This window comes from Chrysemys picta, chromosome 6, assembly GCF_011386835.1.
Source record: "Chrysemys picta bellii isolate R12L10 chromosome 6, ASM1138683v2, whole genome shotgun sequence".
Classification (NCBI taxonomy): Eukaryota; Metazoa; Chordata; order Testudines; family Emydidae; genus Chrysemys; species Chrysemys picta.
The window spans coordinates 43,169,952-43,194,944 of record NC_088796.1 but is presented as its reverse complement, the minus strand read 5'-3'; positions in this window follow the sequence as shown (position 1 = coordinate 43,194,944).

The following is a 24,993-nucleotide window of genomic DNA, read 5'->3' as shown; positions in this document are numbered from 1 at the left end:
GTGAAACTCTTTGCCAGGGGATTTTGTGAAGACCAAATGCATAAAAGGATTTAAAAAATAATTAGATAAGCTCATGGAGGACAGGTCCATCAATGGCTATTAGCCAAGATAGTCCATGACACAACCCCATGCTTTTATGTTCTTAAATGCATTGGGAATAAAGCTAGCGTTTCCAAATCTCAGATAATCAATTTGTTCCCTGACTCCTGAGGCAGTTATCAGCAATCACTCTAGTATCAGAGTATTTTTTATGGAGAGATGTGTTGTGTCTCATAGATTCATAGATTCCCAGGCCAGAAGGGACCATTGTTGAGCATTTAGTTTGACCTGCTGTATAACACAGGCAATAGGAGTTCTCCATATAATACTTAGAGTAGATCTTTTAGAAAAAACATCCAATCTTGATTTAGAAATTGTCAGTGATGGAGAATCCACTACAACCCTTGGTAAATTGTTCCAATGCTTAATTACTCTCACCATGAAAAATTACACCTTATTTCCAGTCTGAATTTGTCTAGCTTCCACTTCCAGCCATTGGATCATGTTATACTTTTGTCTGCTATATTGAAGAGCCCATTTGTTCCCCATGTAGATACTTACAGGCTGTAATCAAGTCAACCCTTAATCTTCTCTGCGTTAAGCTAAATAGATTGAGCTTTTTGTTTCTATCACTCTAAGGCATATTTCCTAATTCTTTAATCATTCTTTTGACCTTTCTCTGAACCCTCTCCAGTTTATCAAAATCCTTCTTGAATTGTGGGTACCAGAACTGGACACTCTCTTCCAGCAGCGGTTGTACCAGTACCAAATATAGAGGTAAACTAACCTCTCTACTCCTACTTGAGATTCCCCTGTTTATGCATCCCAGGATTGCATTAGCTCTTTTGGCCACAGCATCACACATTTTGAGACTTATCCGTTAGCCAGCTTTTATTCATTTTGTCTCAATAGTTCTGGTTGAGCCTGTCATGAGGCTTATTTTCTCACATCTCTAGCTTTTGGATACAAACCAGAAACCATTTGACATCCACAAAGCCACATCTTAACATGACATAAAAAGTTTGATTCTCATGTCCACTAAGTCTGCTTTGTGCCCCCCCCACCTCCCTCCGCAAAGCAGTCATAAGCTTGGCATACCCAACTCCCTGAGCATTCTTCTGGTGTAGGGGAATCTTCGGGTGGTCTAGTCCTACATCTCCCCCGTCTACATGGGAGTGGGGGGCATAGCCAAGGCATTCCTGAGCTCCACTGATCCCTGGATGTAGGAAGAGTCCCTGGGAGCTATGACAGCTGGGCACAAAGTAGGCCTGTAGAGTAATAGATGAGATGGGCAAAGTTAGACAGTGAAACATTCAAAGTCAGCGTAATTGGTTGTACTGCAGAGATGGGAAACATTTCAACTAGGAAGACAATTACAGTGCCCTAGGAAAGCTCCATGATGAAGGGTGCGTTATGGTGCATGGAGGAGCATGTGTGCTTATAATAAAGGGGAGTACTCTGGGCCTCGTTCTGCCATTCTTACACTCAATTGCACCTTACTGGGTGAATAGCCCCCTTGAAATTGAGAGGATCTTGTTCTTCTCATTCCCTCTCCAAAAGCTTTAATGGCATATTGCTACCCCATTGCATGTTGCCCTAGTACTTGCTACTGCATCCTACAGTCACGGATAAGCCCTTTAGCCGGATGTTTCTGCTAAAAGGATCAGAAGTGAAATACTGACATTTAAATGGTCATAGCTGGGCTTCAGAGTTAAAACCCCAGAGCTATGTTTGAAGCAGTTCAGACCTCTCTTACAACTATTATTAGAAGCTGTTTGCAGAATCGGGAAGACAGCAATGCACAGGTTTGCAGAGAATCCCTGTTGGGAAGGTTAGCTCTGCCACAACATTGAATAGAAACCATATTTTTTTAAATGAAAGCTTAGATTCTGGAGCATAATTCTGTGGCAAGTGGTAGATTCTGCAGCCAAGGAATCACTGAACACATGGGGTCTTGGATACTGGTGTTTGGCAACCACTGTTCTAAAACGTAGGGTCAGAGTCTCTGTTCTGATCTGACCCTTTTAACATAGACAGCACAAATGGGATGGATTCTGGCTGTAAAAAACTAGCAGAAAATTTCTCTGGGAAGGGGAATTCCTTATTGGCACAAAGCCAGCAGAACCACCTCCTAATGCCTGCTGTCCCATCTCCTTCTAGGCATAGGGATATGGGTGGGTGGGTTTTGGGAATGGAGAGAGGGAATCATAGTTGAGCTCAGCTGTGCTAATCCCCCACTGATATAACTCAGAGCAGTCCCACAACTGCTTTACATCATGCTGGTACTAGGCCAATGTAGAATCAGGGAACTATATAACCAGCTCAATGAAAGTCATCCTCTCCTCCGTGTGCTGAGCAGAGGTCAGAGATGTTCTAAAGGTGAAGTAGGTTTTGCTTTCTAAAAAACATCACCCCAGACTTGGTATCATCCTACTGACAGGCTTCATCCTTCAGGGACTCTCCTATAAAACACAGTTCACTGAAGGGCACCATCACATTTACGTGTGTTGACACTGTTATAGAGTATCATTTTTTATTTACACTATTCACAGTTTTATTGTGTTACAGAGACTAAGGTTTCAGGGCATAGGGAAGGGGTATGAGTTAGAAAAACAAGCAGCACCACAGTGCAAGTCACGTTTCTTTACTGTAAACACGAAAATACTTTGCTAACAACACAATATGGTAAAAGCAAACTTTGATAAAACCAGAACTCAGGGATGGTTGATCCACTGCAGATAAAAGAAAAGCTATGCTGAATCTTCAAACCATACTCAAACCAGACAAAACCCAAAGCTTTCTTGGCTGTACTGCAGGGATCAGGTACATTGCAACCATGAAGGCAATTATATCTTCCTATTTTCTTGAGCTGTGAAAAAGATTTTGGTTAGCTTCGCCCCCCCGCCATTTTTGTATCCCCGTGCACTTCCTGATTTCAAACATTACCAAAGTGGATCAAAAGTTCTATGAGAAAGACTGTTATAGTGGTATTTCCAGCATAGCTGAAACACGGAAGTGTTGGAAAACTCCTGAGAAAATCTGATCCTGTGAGGGTCTCAGTCTCATTTCCAGGCCAAAGAGGCTTGGATAAGTTCAACAATGTTATAATTTCCCCCCCCAAGTTAATGGCAGCTCCATGAATACAAACACTGAATCTTCTGTACTAGACTATTGAGTTAATAGGTTTATTGAATGTATCTACATTACATGGGTATCTAAACAGCAGTGATTAAAATCCTATGGTCTCATTTACATGAAGGCCCCTTTATATCACTCTGGCAGTGTAAACAGGTTCTTAAAGTGGGAGTAGATTACATTTATATAAGGGCTAAACATTACTACATACAGATCAGTGTGGTAAATGCAATATTTCTGTTTTACAAATGATAATCAATATAACATTTTTAATTTCCTAGTGAAGTCAATGCAAGTTTTGGGTGTGCAAAGAATGCAGGGATCAGGCCCTTCTTTTGTGATATCTATATTGTAAATTCAGGTTCAGCTGGTACCTGAGGGCCAAATTCTGATTACATGGAAGTCAATGGTAGTTTTCTCATTTACTTCAGTGCAACAAGGCTTTGGCTCTCAATCTCAATATGCACTGTGTCTTTAATAGTTTTGTTTCTTGCATATGTTTACATCATAAGATAGGCACGGGGGGAGGGAAAACATAATAGGGATGGTTTAATTTATTTCTGGGTCTACCAAACATTTGTGTTGATAGTATTTTTATGTTCTTAGTTTTCATTATAAAATAAACAATAACACTGTGATGGGAGATTTCCTAATTTCCTGTTAATAGAATTTAAATTGAAATGCATTTTTCAATGGGAATGCTGCCCATTTAAATTATAGATGGCAATTTTGTTGCATTATTTTTTTTAGCTCTTCTCTTCTGGCTGGAGATCCTAGAGTCATAAGGCATTTATAGCTTCTGTAACAATATATAGCAGTGATAGGGCTGCCATTTTTGCATCATATTGTATATATGTATAAAGATGTTAACAGCACGTTGTGATTATAACAAAATAACTCTGCAGCAGTGCAGAGGAGGCAGTGCAACACACTTCATGGAGAGTTGTGTCTACAGTGCAAAACACAACACTTAGGGGGAAATCCTAGCCCAACTGAAGTCAATGGCAAAACTCCTATTGACTTCAACACGGCCAGGAACTCCCCAAGTACAAAAAGGAGAAAACCTAATGACCAATGTCCATAGGAAAGAAAACAGGAAAAGTACATGATAGCTTAATGAGGCTTTAGTTTAGCAACACATTTTATTCTGTTCAGGTTTGATGTAGTGTGGCAGTGATTTTTCAAATCTGAATTTATTTGCTTGTATTGGTTTTGTGTCACTGTCATGATGTTATAGATTTTTAAAAATGGTAGTATAATTAAAGGCCTCCAAAGGCCAAAAATCTAGAAAGTAAACTTTTATTATTCCTTTTACTTTGTGAGTCAGACATCTGTGTTTCAGTCCTGCTGTGATGCTTCAAGGGGTGCTATTGTAACACTGACAAACCCCAGTCATTGGCGGGCGGGATCGAACCTACGATCTCTGGAGCTTAGTGCATGAGCCTCTACAGCATGAACTAAAAGCCAACTGCCTATTAGCTAAGGCTGTAGTGCAAACTCATTTTCTCTCCTGCTCTATGTGGTCTCAGTGCCACTAGATGGGACAGAACACCACACCCAGGAGATGTGTCGGTTAGACTATGAAGCTTGATGCAACTTAATGAATGTTCAGCACCCTATGGGTGACTGAAAATGGGATAATCTGGATATTCCTGTATTGGTTCATTTTTGGTATAAAGGATCCCTTAGATTACTGATGAATTATAATTATTGATAATGTATCCTAATTGCTCATATGGAGGTGGATATAGAGTACATTACCAAACTTGTTAGGGTGCCATTAAGCAACAAATCATTGACAAGGTAAATACTAATGTCTCTTCTTGTGCCTTTGGATATGAAGGAAAAAGGATGAATGTTACAGAACTGTTATAGGGGGAATAAACAAGCATTGCTGACTTCCTGGGGAGTGTATATATTTTATTTGTGATATGGCCACATTTTCTTTAATTTGCCCATGAAGTTTAATAGGCACGTACCAGAGAACATTTTGCTGGCTGCATACCAATTGCCAAAGCAATTCACAAGATGCACATTCAAGATTTTATAGAAAGAAAAAGAAAAATTGTTTGGGGAGGTCTGGGTGGATCCTGGGTTTGGATTGCAAATGGAATCCTAAACTTGCTTGGAGAGCAGACTTAAAGACTCAGTCTTCTCTCCTAGGACAGAAGTAGCAGCTATGCGGCACATTTGACTGTTGAGGCTATCAAGGGTTAACACATCTTCCATTCTCATGACAGAAACTAGGGTAAAAGAAACCTATTGTATCATTTTACATAGGGATATGGTTATCATTTATAATCCAACATACTTGTAGTTTGGCATTCTAATGCAGTATGCACTGAAGTGTTGGCTGTTTTAGTGGTTTTCTTAGTTACATTTTCAAGCTTGGTTCAATCTTCCTTTCCTATAGGGGTATTTAGCCTTTTGCTAGAGTTAGAGACTTAAATAAATGTTCTCTTTCTATATATTTTCTCCCACTTTGTGAGACAGCTTTGTTTGAGCTAATAGAAGCAATAGACCAAAAAGGAGTAGAGGACAGGAGAGAAAAATGAAGCTAACGATCACATTTGAAGCATGTTACTCAATATTGTAGAGTGATGCAGTGAAATGTGCTTAGCCCTGGTAAATTTAAACACTGACTCAGGGACAAAGCCTTAGCTGCAATATATTGGTTCAGCTCCACATACTTCAAATTTACACTACTAGAACATTTTACCCTAAAATCTGCTCATCCCTGGTGAACTTCAAGCAATTACCTGGTCAGCACCTCCCAAATCCTTTTGTCTCTATTACTCTACACTGCTACCAGAGCCACTCATATTCTGTGTCCACTTGCTCACAACAGCATACAGTGCAATACTGTAGAGGCACAAAGGCCCTTAGGCACAAAACTTAAAGGCACTAACGCTCTTTACCCTACTGCCACTCATGTACGTGCTCTAACTTTAAAGGTGACAGACTAGTCCATTGATATTAATGATTATGCAAGGGCTTAAAGGTAAGCAAATGCATAAATGTTTGAAAGACTAGAGCCTAAGAACCTCACAGTATTGGACCTTAAATGAAGAAGGAAAATGCATCACAAGCTGTATTTTATTCTTTTGACAAATATTTTAGTTTTAATTATTTATAACATTTCAGAGGTTATTAGTACAGATATTAGGTGCTGCACAAAGGCATAGTAAAATATCCCTGCCCCAAAAGCCTATAGTCTCACTGGGCAGATAGTAGTAAACTCATGTTTTACAGCTGGGGAACTGTAGCACAGTGGCTACTTACTGCTAGGCACTCATGACCAGGTCTGATGTTAAAGCTCTCTTGCTGGGCTAGCAACCCCTGACAATGATCCCTCCTGCCTGGTGGCAGTTTCTCTGCCTGCTAACTCCACCCTCTGGCCAGGTCACCAACTTTAGTCCACCTCTTCTGGGTGGATAATTGTCCCAAATTAAAAGTCCAAAAATGCTTTAACAGAAACAAAAGAATTTTTCTGCCCTCTCTGCGGCTCTTTCCTAGCCAGTCTTCAGCTCAGCCTGCTGCACCCTTGCAGGACTTGACAGCCCTGCCAATGGGTATGTATGCCCCCTTCCATGGTGGTGGTAGGGAAACCAGTCTCATTCCCCAGCCCAGGGCCTTATATCAAAGAGCTAGGTCTGCTTCTTTACCTGTGGCTGTGATTTTCCCTGGGCCATTTCCTACCTCTCTTCTCAAATTCTCCTCTGGGTCTCCCAGTCACTTCTCGGGTTCATCAGGGTCTCCCTCAGGCCTCTCAGCCTAGAGAACTTTCTTCCCCTCACTCTCTTCTATGCAGTTTCCTTTCTTGCGCTGAGTTTTTTCCCCTGTGAGCTCAGGGCTCTGCAGGAGCCTTCTTGCTCCCTTCAGTCTCTATAGACACCTCTGCAGTCTCCTTTTATACAGAAATCACCTGAACCCTCACAGGTGGGGCTCCCCCTGTAATCAGGATTGGCTTAGGCTCAGGCTCTCCAGCCCACAGGGCAAATAGGAACCAAGGCACGGAGAGATGAAGTGACAAAGCCATTGCCAGTTACAGGACTAAATGGACCATAAGGATGCAGTACAGCAGTTCCTATGTTCTAACTGAGCCGAGCTCAGTTCAGTGCCTTAACCACAAAACCATCCTTCCTTTTGGCTTCAGTTAAATTCAGTGGAATTACTCTAATTCACACCAGTGCAAATGAGAGCAGACTCAGGCCCTTTGTAGCTGGCCCCACTCTCTATAACAGGCGGCATTAACACTCTGGATACAAATTGCCCCAATCTTTAGGAAAATTCAGATTCAGAACCAGATCTGGATATGAACTTTAATATGCACCAAGAAAACAGGCATTTTGAAATCAGGATGGGGGCTTGCTATGTCATTCTATAATAAATTGCTACATATTTCTTCTCTCTATGCTGCCCAGTGGATGGAAGCATACAGCTCTCTGTGGGTACTGCAGTGGCAGTGAAGTTGAAGGTCAGAGTTGATTGCCGTCTACCAGCAAGATTTTAAAAGGGGTCTTATTAATGAGTTAGGGTTCCCCATCAGCTAGAAAAATTTCATTGCTACCACATTAGGTAAATATCTGGGGGGTTATCACCAGGGTGATGTAGATGCCAGAAGTGGTGCAGTTTTTCTGTATCATGTAAACATTACTGAGCACCTAATCTGAAAAAAAAAAGTCACAAAAAGGGCCATAACTTGAAGAAACATAGTCTAATTGTGACCAAAATTGGCAGATCGGTTCTAGATATAATTGATAATACAACTATGTACTCAAAATAGTAGTTTTGGAAAGTTTGGGAAATATTTAGCTTCAGGTGATATAATTTATGCATTATATCAGGGGGAGAAGCTAGATATATATCAGACCCTAGATGATAGTCAGGGAGCAGTGGATCAGAATTCCGGGCCCTTCAGTGATGTACGGCATGATATGGTCATCAAGCAATCTCTCATCAAGGACTGTGGGAAGCATGAGAACTTTTGCACAAAAGATAAGGCTCTGACCAAGTATTACCTGACTGCACATATTACGGCAGCTGTAACAACTATGTATGACAAAACAAATGTGTGGAATGCTGCTTTCAGCAACACTCTCCACAAAGAAGCTACTGCCAAGTGAATAGCTGCAGAGTTGTGACTGAAAGAATAACAAACCCTTTTAGCATCGAACCTGGAACAAGCCCAGGCAATAGACATTGCAACATCTACTGCAGTCCTACCTGAAACTGCAGAAAGTTTGTGCATGATGAGAGAGAATGACACACAGAAGTTTGCAACCAGTAGGCTACAAAGGGGTGAAATGCAATTTTCCCCCTGGAATTTCAGTTTGTGGGAAATTTAGAATTTTTTTTTGTTTCATTCTGTTCCAGAATGGAAGAAATTTTGAAATTGTGAAACTCCAGAACTAAAAATCTAGTTCCTGCACAGCTCTAGAATTAAGTCTCATATAATCCTTGAGTAGTAAATATTGCTATCTCCATTTTACAGATAGAGAAATTGAGGCATGGAGAGGTTAAACCCTACTTTTTTAGTATCCACTAACTTTGGGTGCCTAAATTTGATCCTGAATTTCAGAGGGGCTCAGCACCCACAATTCCTGTTGAAGTCAGAAGGAGCTGTAGGTTTTCAAGGCCCCTTAAAATCAGGCGCTATGTGTCTCAGACTGTGTACCAAAAAATTGAGGCATTGAAAATTAGTGGAAAACTTTGAAATTTTAGACCTAAATTACTTGTGCACATCACCCAGGAAATCTATGGAGGACTTCAGAGTAGAACCCAGGCCTCCTAATGTCCAATGCCTGGGCTGTACCCACATGACTGCATGTTCCAGAACCCTCCCTGACCTTCCATCTGCACTGATCATGTTCCTCCATTGGAGAAGATTTTTGGAGTGGGATGCCACTAAGAGTTTTAGTCTCATCTCTTCTGCTGGCTGTTGTTAATAATGCTGTGTTCTTCACAGCACTTCTTACTGAGCATGGCCTCCTACCCCTGCCTTAAGAGAAACCCAACTGAGGGATATTTGCCTGACTGAGAGGTTGAACAAGATCACTTCTGGTTGTTCAAGCCTCTAGAAAAGTGTCTTTTGCATCCCCCTTTAGCGGTTGGTCCAAAGAGGATGACAGCCTACTACTTCTAACAGTTAATTTAGCTCAAGAGGTAGAGGACAGTTAATTTAGCTCAAGAGGTAAAGGGCCTTAGTTCATACCCTGGTGCTGACCCTTGCAAGGGGGTACAATACGTTCCATATGATGGAATTTCTGTCCTCTTTTTCAAAAAATGAGGAAATTACATAAAACAAGAAAAAGCTATGTTAAAAGAATGTTAAAGTTGCAAAGTCAAGCACTCGAAAGCTAAGAAATGCCAAGATTTACAGTGACTGAGGGTAATGGGAAGAGAGAGGATGTTCTCTCATGGCTAAGGGACTATACTGGAACTCAGGAGAGTTGGGTTATATTCATAGCACACACACACACTTCTTATTTAATGGGTAAGATTGTAGCAAAATGCATTTTACAAGGGCGGCAAATGAAGGTTGCAAGGGCAATCTTAATTCTGGCATTTCCTATCTTTTCAGGGCTTGACATCGCTATCTTAATATTCTCTTAACACTTGTTTTAAATATAATATTATATATAGTAACTCCTCGCTTAATGTTGTAGTTATGTTCCTGAAAAATGCGACTTTAAGTGAAACGATGTTAAGCGAATCCAATTTCCCCATAAGAATTAATGTAAATAGGGGCGGTTAGGTTTCAGGGAAATTTTTTTCACCAGACAAAACACTATATATATATATATATATATATACACACACAGTATATGTTTTAAACAAACAATTTAATACTGTACACAGCAATGATGATTGTGAAGCTTGGTTGAGGTGGTGAAGTCAGAGGGTGGGGTATTTCCTAGGGAATGCCTTACTGCTAAATGATGAACTAGTACTCTGCTGAACCCTCAAGGGTTAACACATTGTTTTTAATGTAGCCTCACACTCTACAAGGCACCACACATGGAGGGAGGGGAGACAGCATGGCAGACAGAGACAGAGACACACACCCTGTGTGTGAGAGAGAGAGAGAGATGAGCATTGCCCCTTTAAGTACGCTGACCCCACTCTAAGTACACTGCCTTTTTAAGTAGATCAGCAAGTTGAGACAGCAGCTGCTGCCAGCAAACTCCCTCTGTCCTGAACCCTGTCATGTCCCGCCCCTGCTCTCTGGAGTTGGGGTAAGTGGGGGGCAGGAGCAGGGGGGAAGGGGACACCCTGACATTAGCCCCTCTCTTCCCTGCCCCTGCACAGCAAGCAGGAGGCTCCCGGGAGCAGCTCCAAGGCACAGGGCAGGAGCAGCACATGGCAGTGGGGGGGAGGGACAGCTGAACTGCTGGCAATTGATAACCTGCTGGGCAGCTGCCGCATAGAGAACTTAGGGGAGCAGGGAGCTGATGGGGGGCTGCCGGTCCACCCTGGTTCCAAGTCCCCACCAGCTATCTCCAACGGGCTGCTCTTTCTGCAAGCAGTGGACAAAGCAGGCAGCTGCCAAACAACGTTATAAGGGAGGATTGCACAACTTTAAACGAGCACGTTCTCTAATTGATCAGCAATGAAACAATGTTAACTGGGACGACTTTAAGTGAGGAGTTACTGTATTGTTAAAAAAGGTATATGGGCCAGATTATGGTTCCTTTGCGTTGTGGCTCTGTTTTAACCCAATTTAATTGAGTGCCAATTAACTCAAGTTAACTAACATGAGTGTAAATGTTAGTCTGGACCTCCATTAAAGTTTGTTGCAGAACACAAACATTTGATGTTTACCCTCAGCAGTTTGCTGGCTGCCGAAGTCTATGAAATTCCACCTGATGTGGCCAGCGTGATGAAAGCTGCGATAGAAAGGCTTTAGCATCATCAAAGAAACAAAAGGTTTTTTAAAAAGGCTACTCTCCCTGATAGTTTTTCCTACCTGGTTATCTGATTACCAACATGATGGAAGCAGGTAATGTGGCTAAGTAGCTCTGAACCCTGACAGTCACTCATACATTTATATGCACAATCTGGAACTGCTGTAACAATTAGATCACCTGGCACCTCCCAGTCTTGCCTATTTTGTAATGCTATTTTCACTCCTGTTTAATATTCTGATAGAGTAATCACCAATATGTACAAATTATAAACAGATCAATATACCATAAAAGATGACCATTAGGAAGATAAGACCTCCCTAGCTTGTTGGCAATTATTTTATGATATTTCTGATTAATGATTTCATTTTAGCCATTACAGTGTTCAGCAGTCTTCATTTGTTAGTGTTGATTATGGGACTTCATGCCTTGCCTGAATCTGAATAATTTCGACCAACAAATGTGAATTAAAATCAATAGGAATGTCATTAGCATCCCAGTACCATGAAAGATAATGCAACCATTTCTCATGCATTCAGTTTATTAAAATCTGCTAAAGTGTGAAGTATGTACGACAAGTAATGATATTTTAATCTTTCACCAAGGTAACAATTTAAAGCTGATTGATTCCATTCAGTAATTATAAAATCAAAATGATGGAAGATTGTAATCAAGACGGATTCTGTCTCACACTTTGTGACGCCTCCATGCAAGACAAAATTCTCATTTGCATCATTTCTTTTATCTGAAAAGAAATCAAACTCCTATTTGCCCCAGTTTAAATCTCATGAATGGGTAGATAATATCCTTTTTTGACTCCAATGAGAAAAGAAAAGCAGCCTGTCCCCATTGACTGAAAGATTGTGTCCCCATGTGTGCCAGAGTTTCTTAAAAACAGCTCATTTCTATTTTCACCAAGTACAGGGTTGCACATCTCCTCCTACAGGAAAGGTTGGCAGGGCCATCACTTCATTTTTCTTCTTAAGTGCTAGACTGTACCTAGCCCTAATGCATCCTTGCCTTGGAGTAAGGGCTGCCCACGCTGTGTGGCCGGGTTAGGGCTACCTGCATTGCAGCTCTGGGTGCAGGAGTGAGCTCAAGGGCTGTGGTACTTCTCTAGTACTTCCCCACCTCTACAGCAAGTGGTGGGGAATGGGTGGAGCCAGGACTCTGCTCCACCCCTTCCATGTGCCAGCCAATGGGGCTAGCAAGGAGAAAGGTGAGGGAGTAAGTGGTTCCCTGAGAAGGGATGAAGTAACATACTCCTCCCAGAACCGAAGTTGTTTGGTTTCTTAATCACTGTGTAAGGTCTCCTCCAAAAAGGTGTAAGTCTGTGATTTTTTCCAAGATGCTTTTTCCATTTGCGTTGCCACACCTTCTCTCTTTCCTGGATGGGCATGTAATTTTCCTTTTTTCCTGGGGTCTTGTGCCTGGCATGCTCACTGCTGGCTCATCCGTTCCTCTGTCTTCTGGAATGCTGTCCTCAGGTCACTAATATAAGACTCCGCCACATCACCCACCTGTGTAGGTGTGGGGAGCCTTGCCAGTTCTTTCTGCCTGAACATCAAGGCACAGGGAAGCATGGGTTTGCGGGGTCCCAAAATAATCTCATAAGGAAAGTAAAGGATAGTTGAGTGCTGGCTGGTATTATAGGCAAACATGAAAAGAGGCGAATTTGTATCTGAGTCTCATTAGTCTTCACTGACTAAGATTCTAAGCATAGAACCAATAGTGCAGTTTACTCTCGCCATTCCCACACACAGGGTGGGCAACACTGGTCCTCGCCTTGGTTATCTGGAGAGGCTGTCAAACTTTGAGTAAAAACTGTGATTCCAATTCTTTCCCCTGATCACAGCAGATGCAGCTTGGTGGGCTGAACAGCAATGCTACAAGTTTCATCAATACATCTGTAACTGTCTCAGTCCTTTTAACCTTCAGTGGTTGCGACACCACATATTTGGAGATGTCATATACTAGCAGCAAACACCGATTTCCAGCTGGTGTTTTTGGTAGTGGGCCTTTTAAGTCAATCTGTGTGAACTCCTAGGGCTTACTAGGTTGGGGAATTTCTCCTAAAGGAATTATGCCTCTCCTTGATGGTGCTGTTCTTTCTTGATGGGTAAGACATTATGGGCTGGGTACTTTCCTACCTGTGGTTATACCCAGCCAAAAAAATCAGTTAGCTAACTGGCTCAGTATCTTTTCATACCTCAGGTGGCCAGGTGCTTCGTTATCATGAAGACACTACAATACCATTCTCTGTAAACTTGCTGGTGAGACAATCCTGTTACCTTCATACACCAGGAAGCTGGCAGCCGGATCAATGCATAATCATTCCCGAAATGCATTGAACCTCCCCAGTCTGGCTCTCCTTCGGTAGATCTGTTGGCTCACTGAACACTTCTCCAGGTCTTTAGGCTGTTTTTGACAGATGTCCTCACAAGACCAGGCTGGTCTATTCTCACTGCCCTCTCCTGATTAAGAGCATTTGCCACCACATTTTGATTTCCAGGTTATGGTGCACTGTGATTGTATATTCAGTTAGTTTGTGAATTCCTCTCCACAAGTGTCCTTCTAGGTTGTGCTCTGTAAGCAGTCACTGCAGGGCACTGTGGTCTGTGTACACTGTGAATTCCACACCCACTATATAGGGATTATAGGCTGTAATGGGCGCCTGCTACACACTGCTTGGTAGCGCCTCCTTGTGGCTCATCTGGGGAATCAGCTCCTCACTGTTTGTGTCCCATCCTGCAGTCGCTCAGTCTGTTGCCTCAGTCACTCACTCTGTGGCCCCTTTCTCACTAGCCAGGAACTGCAGGGCCTCATCTTTGTGGCTTAGCCCTCAGGCCAAGTCACCACTGTCCTCTCCTTCAGGTGTATTATCAGTCTCCTTCCTCAAAGTCTCAGGCAGTCTCCATCTCCACTGCGCTGACTGCACCACTCCTGCAGTGGCTGGTAGGGGAACCCAGGCCTGCCCTCTACACCAGGTTCCAATCTAGGGACCCTCGAACCAGCAGTTCAGGTCTATTACTCTCCGACCTTACTGCTTCCTCCCTGCACTGCTTTCTAACCTGCCCTTTTCAGGCTCCTCATCTCCCCCTTGTATCAGGGAACATGACTCCAGGCTCACCTCACTGAAGCCCCCTTCCATCCTTAAATCCTAGGCTTTACAGAAGATCTGCCTAGTCCTGCCCAACTGAGCTTTGTTCTTAATCAGTCTCATTTCTCCTTACATCCCGAGCAGATGCAGACTAAGGCTAATTGGCCTCTCTTGCCACTTTCACCCCCTCCATGTTGGTGTGGGGTGAACGCCTGTTCACATAGGCCATGAGGGCCTCCACAATAGCCCGACACTCCCGTTCTGTAGCTGAATACTTGGTTTCCCTTTCATTTAACTTGTGTCCTCCAAAAGATACTGGTCTGCAGCAACCAAACTCACAAATTTGTTCAAGTGCAAATCTGACAGTAACCTTTGAGTAGGGTTACCAGATAGCAACTGTGAAAAAATGGAACAGGGAGTGTGTGTGTGTATGTGTGTGTGTGGGGGGGTAATAGGCACTTATATAAGAAAAAGTCCCAAAAAACGGGACTGTCCCTTTAAAAATGGCACATCTGGTCACCCTACCTTTGAGGCATCAGTAATTACTGTGAATGGATGGGATGGATCTGGGAATTTAAGCACAGCATGGTTTAGAAGTCCGTCCTTAGGTGACTCAAATGCTTTTTGGTGTTCCTCCATCCAAACTCTTAGTGAGTTGGTATAATGTTGCTCTGCAAAAGTTATTACAAATCTCCTGTAGAATCTGCAGAGGCTTACAATTCACTGTACCTCTTCCAGATATGTAGGAACCTTCTTTGCCTTTATAACATTCAATTTCTGGGGTTGGAGCTCCAACCCATTCTTACTGATTATATGTCCTATGGAGATGATGTGACTTCTAGCAAACTGAAATTTGTTTCCTGCAAGTTTAAATCCTGACTCCTTAAAAAGCTTTAGAATCCTTTTCACTCCTTCCCGACATTCGTCCCATGTTGTGTGGAAACAAATGAAGTACACGAGAATGTCTTCAATTCTCAAAATTTGGGTTAGATCATTTACTGCCCTCTGAAATGTCCCTGGTACATTTATGAGTCTGAAAGGCATTCTGCAGAACTGAAACAGTCCATAAGACATCACAACGGCAGTTTTTTCTTGATCTTCAGGGCCACTTTAATCTGATGGTGTCCAGATACCAAATAAAAATTACAAACATATTTTGCTCCTGACGTTTTATTCAGGGTGTCTGCTTTATGAAGGAATGGGTAGCCAGCTTGAACTGTCTGTGAATTAACTCTCCTATAATTGATGCATATCATCTAGTCTAAACTGGGCTTTTTCACAACTATAGTTGGTGTTGCCTCAAGGTGATGCAAACTCATCAATCAAGCCATCCTCCAACATACGATTTATCTTCTCTTTCACTGCGAGCTGATAACCAGGGGAATCCAACTTGGGGGCTGTCTCATAGGAACTCTCCTTGGCTTAACCACAATCTGATGTTGCACCTGATCATATCTCCCAAGCTGTTCATTATTCCTGGAGAACATTTTAGGATATCATACAAGCAGCTGTTCTGATTGCTTCCTTTCATTGCCTTCTACAGTGGCTTCTATCAAGTCAACCCCTAACTCTTTTATTGATTGGACTGCTTCACAGCTCCTCTTCTTTGCCCCATGAGAGGCTTTGAGACACCAGCTACACTGGACACTGTCCCCTAGTCTGATTTTTCACTAGCTGCACTTCCTGGTCAGATATATTAATTGCTGTTACCCAGAACACCCCCTTTGGTCCAGGTGGAAATAGAGTTCTGCTAAACTGCATATAGATCAGTGGTTCTCGAACGTCTGTACTGGTGACCCCTTTCACATAGCAAGCCTCTGAGTGCAACCCCCCCTTATAAATTTAAAATACTTTTTAATATATTTAACACCATTATAAATGCTGGAGGCAAAGCAGGGTTTGGGGTGGAGGCTGACAGCTCGCGACCCCCCATGTAATAACCTTGCGACCCCCTGAGGGGTCCCGACCCCCAGTTTGAGAACCACTGATATAGATAGCTCCAAACACCCCTACAGGTTCACTGCAGCAGTGCTTTATCCTTAGTGGTATTATTGCTTGATGACCTGCTTCACCACCACTTTCTTTTGAGCCCGCACAGGGAGCAGTTTCTCTCTGTTACCCTGTAGGCATGGTAGATGCACCTCTAAGATCCAAGAGTTGCTCCCCACTATCCACACTTCTTCCTACCCACATTCAGCAGGGGTATATGAATATTGTGCAGGGATAACTGTGTTCTATTAACACCCCAGAAGTTCTTGTGAAGTAACTTGCCCTTGGCTGAAATCCACTCCCAATACAACAGCATTAGAAATACTGGTCGCCACAACAAAAGTTCCATTTAGTACACAAAGATCCCCAAGTTCAGAGGAAGCTGGATTTCTCTTGTTTTCTGCAATGACTGATGATTAATAGTCACCAACTGAACTCCTGCAATACAAATTTTCTTCCTCTTCATCCCCATGGGTCAGACTTATTTCAGATTGTGAGTCCACAGCATAGTGGTTTTCCAGCCATCAATATCTCCAGACACATAGTAACAGGTGTCTGGGCAGCTCTTCAGTGCTCTTCAGTTGCCAACTTTGTGATATTTAAAAACCGGACACTCCAGCAGGAGTGCTGGAACCTCCCTTGTCCCACCTCTTCCCCCCACTCAAGGCTCCACCCCTGCCCTGACCCTTCGCCCCGATGCCCCACCTGGGCAGCCCCACCTCTTCCCCCAAGGCCCTGCCCCCATTCACTCCTCTTCCCTCTCACCCCCCCCCATCGCTTGCTGCTTTCCCCTCTTCCCCACCCCACTCCCCTCTGCCCGGGTCAGGAGGGACTCGCCTGTGGAGCCGGGACTGGGACTTGCAGGTGCCCAACTCATTCAAAGACAGCATTCAAATCCACTCATTCAAAGACAGCAACAGCTCAAAGTTTGTCAAGTATTCACAGGTTCTAGATTCATCAGCATGACCAGTACATTTCTTCTTAGGCAAAAGTGCTTTTGCCATCTTAAAGCTGCTGCCACCAGATATAATATTTGCTTATAGAATCACAGAAATTTATTATGACACTGCAAGTAGCAACCCAGCACACACAGGCAGGATCAGGATTGAACTTCCTGCTAACCCCTTAGGTCAGATCAACAACATAATAACATACCAGACAACAGCTTAGCACCAGTGGAGGTGCTGTTTACACTAATGATTGCACTATTTATGGTACGGTGAATATTTAGAGGAGTAGAATGGTCTAGGGGATAGCATATGGGACTGGTGGCCAGGGAATCTGGGATCTTTTACAGGCTCTGTGACTGATGTGTTTCATGACCTAGGGCAAGTTACTTAACCTCTCTATACCTCTGGGGTCCTGCTGGTCAACCCGGCCTGGCCAGGGCTGGGGTCTCTCCCGCCGGGCTGGGGTCCTTCCGGCTGGGGTGGGGCCACTGGGGTTAACGGTTAAGGTTAGTTAACCATTAAGCCTAATGCTTACCGGTTAATTGGTTAACCTTTTACATCTTGGTTTAGGTTTAGGTTTCTATGCAGGGCCGGCTCCAGGGTTTTGGCCGCCCCAAGCAGCCAAAAAAAAAAAAAAAAAAAAAAAAAAAAAAGCCGCGATCGCGATCTGCGGTGGTAATTCAGCGGGAGGTCCTTCGCGCCGAGGCGGAGTGAGGGACTGTCCGCCGAATTGCCGCTGAATACCTGGACGTGCCGCCTCTCTCCGGAGCGGCCGCCCCAAGCACCTGCTTGACAAGCTGGTGCCTGGAGCCGGCCCTGTTTCTATGTGCTACTATTATATATGTAATCCTTCTGCCAACAGCGTCGGCAGCAACAAGGGTCTTAGGGCTAGTTTACACTGGCAACCGTAGGCGCCGACTCTGTGCATCTTCAGTTGCGACTTCCGAGCATCCACAGGGAAAAATTAGTGGGTGCTTAGCACCCACTGGCAGCCAAGCTCCCCCTGACCCCTCCTTGTCTGAGCGTGCTGCGTCCCCGCTCCTCCCCATCCCTCCCAGCACTTCCTACTGCCTAACAGCTGTTTGGTGGCACTTTGGACTTTCTGGGAGGGAGAGGGAGGAGGGGGATGCGGCATGCTCAGGGGAGGAGGCGGAGAAGAGGCAGGGGAAGGTGGTGGAATGGGGGCGGGGACTTTGGGGAAGGGGTGGAATGGGGGCAGGGTGAGTGTGGGGAAGGGGCAGGGGCAGGGGTGGTGGTGGTGGGTCGAACACCCACCAGGCAAAGGGGAAGTCGGCGCCTATGCTGGCAACACTAAAGCGCTGCCGCGGTAGAACTTTAACATGGCTTCTGTAGTCACAATCACCTCCACAAGAGGCGTAGCTACCAGCACTGGGAATGGTGGCATTGTTTACACTGGCGCTTTACAGCGCTGAAACTTGCTGCGCTCAGGGGGGGTGTTTTTTCACACCCCTGAGCGAGAAAGTTGCAGCGCCGTAAATTGCCAGTGTAGACAAGCCCTATATTCAGTTTACCTTAATATACTTTGGCTATGGCCTGGTCTACACTAGGAATTTACATCAGTATAGTTATGTGCCACTTTAGTGTTTTAAAGTGTACTAAACCCTGTGTGTACCCTTAAAATGCTAAAGCTGTGCCGCTGTAGTGCTTCAGTGTAGACTCTCACTGTAGTTAATTCACCTCCCTGAGAGATGGAGCTAGGTTGATGAATAATTCTTCCATCGACCTAGCGCTGTCTACACTGGCAATTAGGTCGTCTTAATTACATCGCTCAAGGGTGTGGATTTTTCACACCCCTGAGAAACATAGCTATGCCGATGTAAATTTCCAGTGTAGACCAACCCTTCAGAAATGGCCAAATTAAAACCACTTTAATTCTGAATGAGAAAGCCCACACACAGATTTATGCAGTTTAACTAATTCACTTTAAATTCAGACCATTGATTAATTCAGATTAACTTTACTGAGTGTCCATGTGAAGACAAGCCCAGAGATCTACTCATGGATGTCTGTGAGTAGAAAACGAGGTTCCAGATTTGTGACGTTTATTGAGATTGACAAGTGGCAAATGCTGTTCATATATGTTAAGTATATTTTGTGGAAGGATGAATACTCTGAGGGCCCAATCTATTGAAGACAGTGGAAGGACTGCCATTGCATGGAAGGGTTTTAGATTAGGACTTGAGTGTATTGTGAAGATCTAGTCCTTGGAGGTTTATCAAAGCATGTTAAGCAAGTACTTAACTTTAAGCACATTCTTAAATTCCATTGAAGTTAATGGGACTTAAGCACATACTTTACTGCTTTGCTGAATCAGGGCCTTAAATATGATGGGCAAATTCTGCTCTAAGTTACAGTAGTGTAAAGTGGAGTGAATCCACTTAAGACAATGGAGTTACTCTGGATTTACAGTACCATAATCAGAGCAGGATTTCCCCTATATTTCTTGGAAAAGGGAAATTTTATTTTCATTGGAAATATATTTATTTCCAATGCAACATCTTTCATAATAAAGGTTCATGCCTATCTGTAGGCAGAGAATATTTTTCTACTTCAGTTTGTTTAACAAGATTCTTGGTATTCTATTCATTAGAAGCGGGCGTTTACTTTATCTGCATTCCTGAATTAATGCATTTGATCAATCTACTACAGGTTTATTTTTACATGACCTTCCTTTCTTTTCAGTTGATAGTTTATGGATTTATTTTCTCTGTATGTTAAATGATGTCTCCAGATATGTTTTTTGCCTTAAACTTTGATAGAAGTTTTTGTTTTTTAAACAAATACACTCTGTACTCCAATATACATTTTTTTAGTCAAAAGAGATCTCAAATGTTGATCTCATTGCATGTGCCAGTGAAATCTATTTGAACAAGCAGCTGGCATATCTGATTTAGCCAACAGTACAGAAAGCACATTAAAAAAACCCAAAGAGAATGCAAGAGTAAATTGAGAGGAGCCAAGAACTGCATTTTCCTGCTGCCTTGTGAAGGCAGAATAAGCTCTGAGTGAACACAAACTCATCTTTATCATTGGGACTATGGGCCTTTTCCCCCCATTTGATCATTCAGAGGTAAATTTGCTTTTCACTAGCTCAGATAGACCATGTTCCCCTCAATGGTATACTTATTTATTAGTAACATTATTTGTAAAATGTTAACTTCATTGCTCGCTCTTATGATATTATCTCTATGTGCTCCTGTGAAAATGTAAAGAATGTCAGGAAGAAAAATGATGTAAAAATGATGTGGGCACATAAAATGGGATTGACAAAATATAATAAATCACTCCTGGGCTGAAGAGCAGAGCTGCATATGTAATGAAATACTTTAGCATTACATCACCATTTATGTAACATCTGGCAGTGCCTTGTACTTTAGCACTGCTTTGAATCAAGATACTTCTTTCTGTCTGAAAAAGAGAAAAACAAACCATTACATTGTGCATGCAGAAAATGCAGAAAAAAATAGATTAATGCCTTGAGATACCTGTGAACTGTTCCAAAAAGAGTTCTCCCCTCCCCATCTCTCTGAAAACAATATGAGATCAGAGAGGCCCGCAAAAGAATGTCAATCCAAACATTATTCCTGCAGTTATGTACAGAAAAATCTTACTTCGCCAAAACAACACACCTCCAGGGTGAACATGATGCTGTGGGGATTACACAGGCAGTGTTCCAAAAGAAGAGCTTTGTGACCCTTCTTATTTTCTCCATTACATGGCAAACCAAGATGTGAGTCATGGTGTTCCTGAATATGTTCCACAAAGATCTCTTCCACTGCAAAGTCTACCCAACCGTGTTTCACCTCCTCCACAATCCACCCAACTTTGTTGGACTTCCTCCAAAGTCTTCATCATATCTTCAGTGCTCTCCTGGGTGAATATATCTATGAATGGGTCCTAAACTCATGCTGAGAGGCCAGCATCAGGTAGATAGTGAGAACAAGTTCCTATGAAGAACCAGAGAGTAGTAGTTAATTATTGCTCCACATTATAATCGATGCCTCATTCATAGCCTTTTTCCACCTCCAACAAGTAAATAGAAAGACTCACGGGGTATGTCTACACTGTAATTAAAAACCCATGTCTGGTCATGCCAGCTGACTTGCTCTCATGGGGCTCAGGCTAAGGGTTTTTTTAATTACAGTGTAGATGTTCAGGCTCGGTCTGGAGCCTGGGCTCTAAGACCCTGCAAGATGGCAGCATCCCAGATCTCAGGCTGTAGCCCAAGCCTGAACACCTAAACCACAATTAAACAGCCCCTTAGCCCAACCCCCTTAGCCTGAGTCAGCTGGCGTCTAGTGTAGACATACCCTTATTGACGTCAGTGGGCTTTAGATCATGGTCTCAGTGCATGGGTTGGATGCGGCGCCGATTATAGCTTTGGGACCCACCTACTGAACAGTGAGGATTAAAAGAAATATTGAACAGGTACCTTTTCCACCACACACTGTCCATCCTGTGTACTGCATGAGGCTCAGGTGCTGAGGAAATAATAGTGCGTGATCATGGAATGAAAGGCAGTATCACAATGCATACGTGCAAGGAGTCAGAGATCAGACTGCATACATGAGCAGGTGCACAGCACTTTCTAAAAATCAGACCTGTTTAAAGGGTCTCAAGCTAGGCACCCAGAATTGCTAGACTCTTGTGAAAATCTTCTTCGAACTTTTTTGTAAATCTAGCCTTTTGCACAAGCTGGATGGCGAGCAACAAGAAAGAGGAAGAGCTCCCATGCTGAATTGCTTGTATAGAGTAGCTATATCTTTGTGGAAGGAACTATAGGACACCAGATTACTGGCGGTATGGGCAGTTTCTTACATGATGTGCTAATTAAAGTATGCTTTATTTGCTGCTGTGGTGAATCTAGTCAAAAATGGAAGGCACCTGCTAATAAAGTTTCTGGATGAAATGCTGGCCTCAATGGAAGATTTGCTATTGACTTCAGTGATTTCACTCTCTTGCCTTAAAAGCAGTATTTAACTTGCTAACATTCTCCATTGTACAGTCCTAACAGAATTGGACTTTGAGGCCTTTAATGGAGGTCCCTGGATACCTGGCACCAAGTGTGTTAGGGTGCCTGAGCTCCCTAGGAGGGATGGCAGCAATCGCACAGACAGCTCTTTCATTCTGCAAGGTTTCAGCAGGTGGCAGTTGTTAGCAATACATGAACAGGTAGCTGGAAAACAGTTGTGGTATCTAAAAATAGGGTTTTTGCTTTCTTTTACTGATGCCCTATCTTGCAATGAGGCAACAGCCCAGGTTGCCAAAGAGAAATCGCGGTTTTGTTTAGCTTCATTTTTGTTAATCAAATGTCATGTAGATAAGCCAGTCTTAGCATAATCGCTCTTCTCCCAGGGATTTTCGTTTGGTGTATTTATCCAGTAATATGGTCTGTCTGGTACATAAACAGTTAGTTGTTACAGCTATTATACTCCCCTTCCCATTTTTCACTGGCTGGTACAGAATGTTAGGGTACGTCTATACTTACCTCCGGGTCCGGCAGTAAGCAATCGATCTTCTGGGATCGATTTATCGCGTCTTGTCTAGACGCGTTAAATTGATCCTGGATTGATCCCGGAAGTGCTCGCCGTTGACACCGGTACTCCTGCTCCGCGAGAGGAGTACGCGGAGTCGACGGGGGAGCCTGCCTGCCGCGTGTGGACCCGCGGTAAGTTCGAACTAAGATACTTCGACTTCAGCTACGTTATTCATGTAGCTGAAGTTGCGTATCTTAGTTCGAAGTGGGGGGTTAGTGTGGACCAGCCCTTAGACCTTGATATGCTCTCAAGAAAAGCGTGATTTAAGAGTTCAGTCTGTAAGAAGGGAAATGATAATGGAAAGTAGTGTGGGACTGATAAAACAGTTAGTGTTCTAGACACCTACCTCAGTTTGTATAAGTGTCTTGAACGCTATTGACCTTTCTAAGTGAATGTTACAGTTAGTGGAAGGTTTGTGTGCTTTGTACTTTTAATCTGTGCTAGTTTTTTTTATTGATTTTCATTTCTGAAGAGAACAGTGCTATGCAATGTGAATGTTGCCGTGGGCAGGCTGGAATAAAGTTGGCAAATTCAGAGGAAGGAGACAACGATCTTGTGATTAAAGAACAGGATTGGGAGTCAGGAGATCTGGGTTCTTATTCCTAGTTCTGGCGCGCCCTTCCTGTGTGCCCTGGAAAAAAATCACCGGTAGGGCCACGTTCCAATCTCACACAGCACTGCAGTGACTGTCAGCAGCTCCAGGCGGCAGCAATGGGAGCATGCTAGCTGTGCACCGCTCTGCCTCCAGCCCCTGTGGAACTAACCTTTTTGGGGGTACAAAGCCACTGTATCCTCCCTCCCCCCACGAGCACCATGTTAGCTGAAGCTCCTCCATGGAATTCCCCAGTGGGAGAGGGGAGGATACTCAATGATATTTTTAGTTCTGGACACTGTGAGGTGCTGTGTAGGGCTGGAAGACAGACTGTTGCATGGGGGAGGCCTGGGTGTGGGAGGAGAACTGAGAGGGTTAGGTAATGGAGAAAGAGTAAGCATAGCTAAGGGTTACATTAGGAGAGTGATGGAGCTATCCCTAGGGGCTGGTCTACACTGGGGGGGCCGGAATAGATCTAAGAGACACAACTTCAGCTATGTGAATAGCGTAGCTGAAGTCGAAGTATCTTAGATCTATTTACCTCAGGTTAGGGTGACCAGATCACCCAAGACAAATATCGGGACGCGGGGGGAGGGGGAGCGGGGTGACGCGGGGGGGCGGGGCCAAAAAAAAAAAAAAAAAAAACCTTCCTCCGCAAGCGCTGGAGGGAGGCCCGGGAGACTCAGGGGAAGCGCGGGGCCGGGGTGAGTAACAGTCCGGCCTGGTGCCTTGCAGGCAGGACTCAGTTGGGTGGTAGGGCGAGGAGGGGGGCGGCCCGCGGGGCCAGGCGGCGGCTGTTTTCACCCCCGGCCAGCAGGACTCGGGAGCAGCCGCTGCTGCAGCTCCCACTGCCGCGGGGGCAGGAAGCGGCCATGGCGCTCCGCGGCTGCAGCTCTGGCGCCCCCGAACCCCCCGAGCCGGGGCCTGCTGCGGGGACCCAGCAGCGTGCACGCTGCGCCCAGCCCCTGGCCAGTCGCGTCTGGGCTGCTGCCCAGCTGGTGCTATCCCGCGGCGGCCCCGGAGTGGGGGCAGCAGGCCCCAGCCCCCCTGTCCCGCAGGGGAACGAACGGGGCTGGGCTGCCGATGCCTCCGCCCCGGGGCCGCCGCGGGATAGCACCAGCTGGGCAGCAGCCCAGACGCGACTGGCCAGGGGCTGGGCCCAGTGTACGCGCTGCTGGGTCCCTGCAGCAGGCCCCGGCTCGGGGGGTTCGGAGGCGCCGCAGCCGCGGAGCGCCATGGCCGCTTCCTCCCCCGCGGCAGTGGGAGCTGCAGCAGCGGCTGCTCCCGAGTCCCACTGGCCGGGGGGACAACAACAGCCGCCGCCTGGCCCTGCTGGCCGCCCCCCTCCTCTCCCAACCACCCAACTGAGTCCTGCCTGCTCGGGGCCAGGCCGGACTGTTACTCACCCCGGCCCCGCGCTTCCCCTGAGTCTCCCGGGCCTCCCTCCAGCGCTTGTGGAGGGAGGGGGAATGGTGAGCCTGGGGAAGAGGCGGGGATTCGGGGAGGGAGCCAATCGGGGGAGGAGGGGGTGGAGTCGGGGCGGGGGGGGGGGGCGAGCACTTCCGGGCTCTAGGCTCCGGGGCATTTCCTTGTTTGTCCAGTGTCCCGACCGCATGTCGGTCGGGACGCGGGACAAACAAGGAAATATCGGGACAGTCCCGATAAAATCGGGACGTCTGGTCACCCTACCTCAGGTCCTCACGGCACGGGATCGATGGCTGCG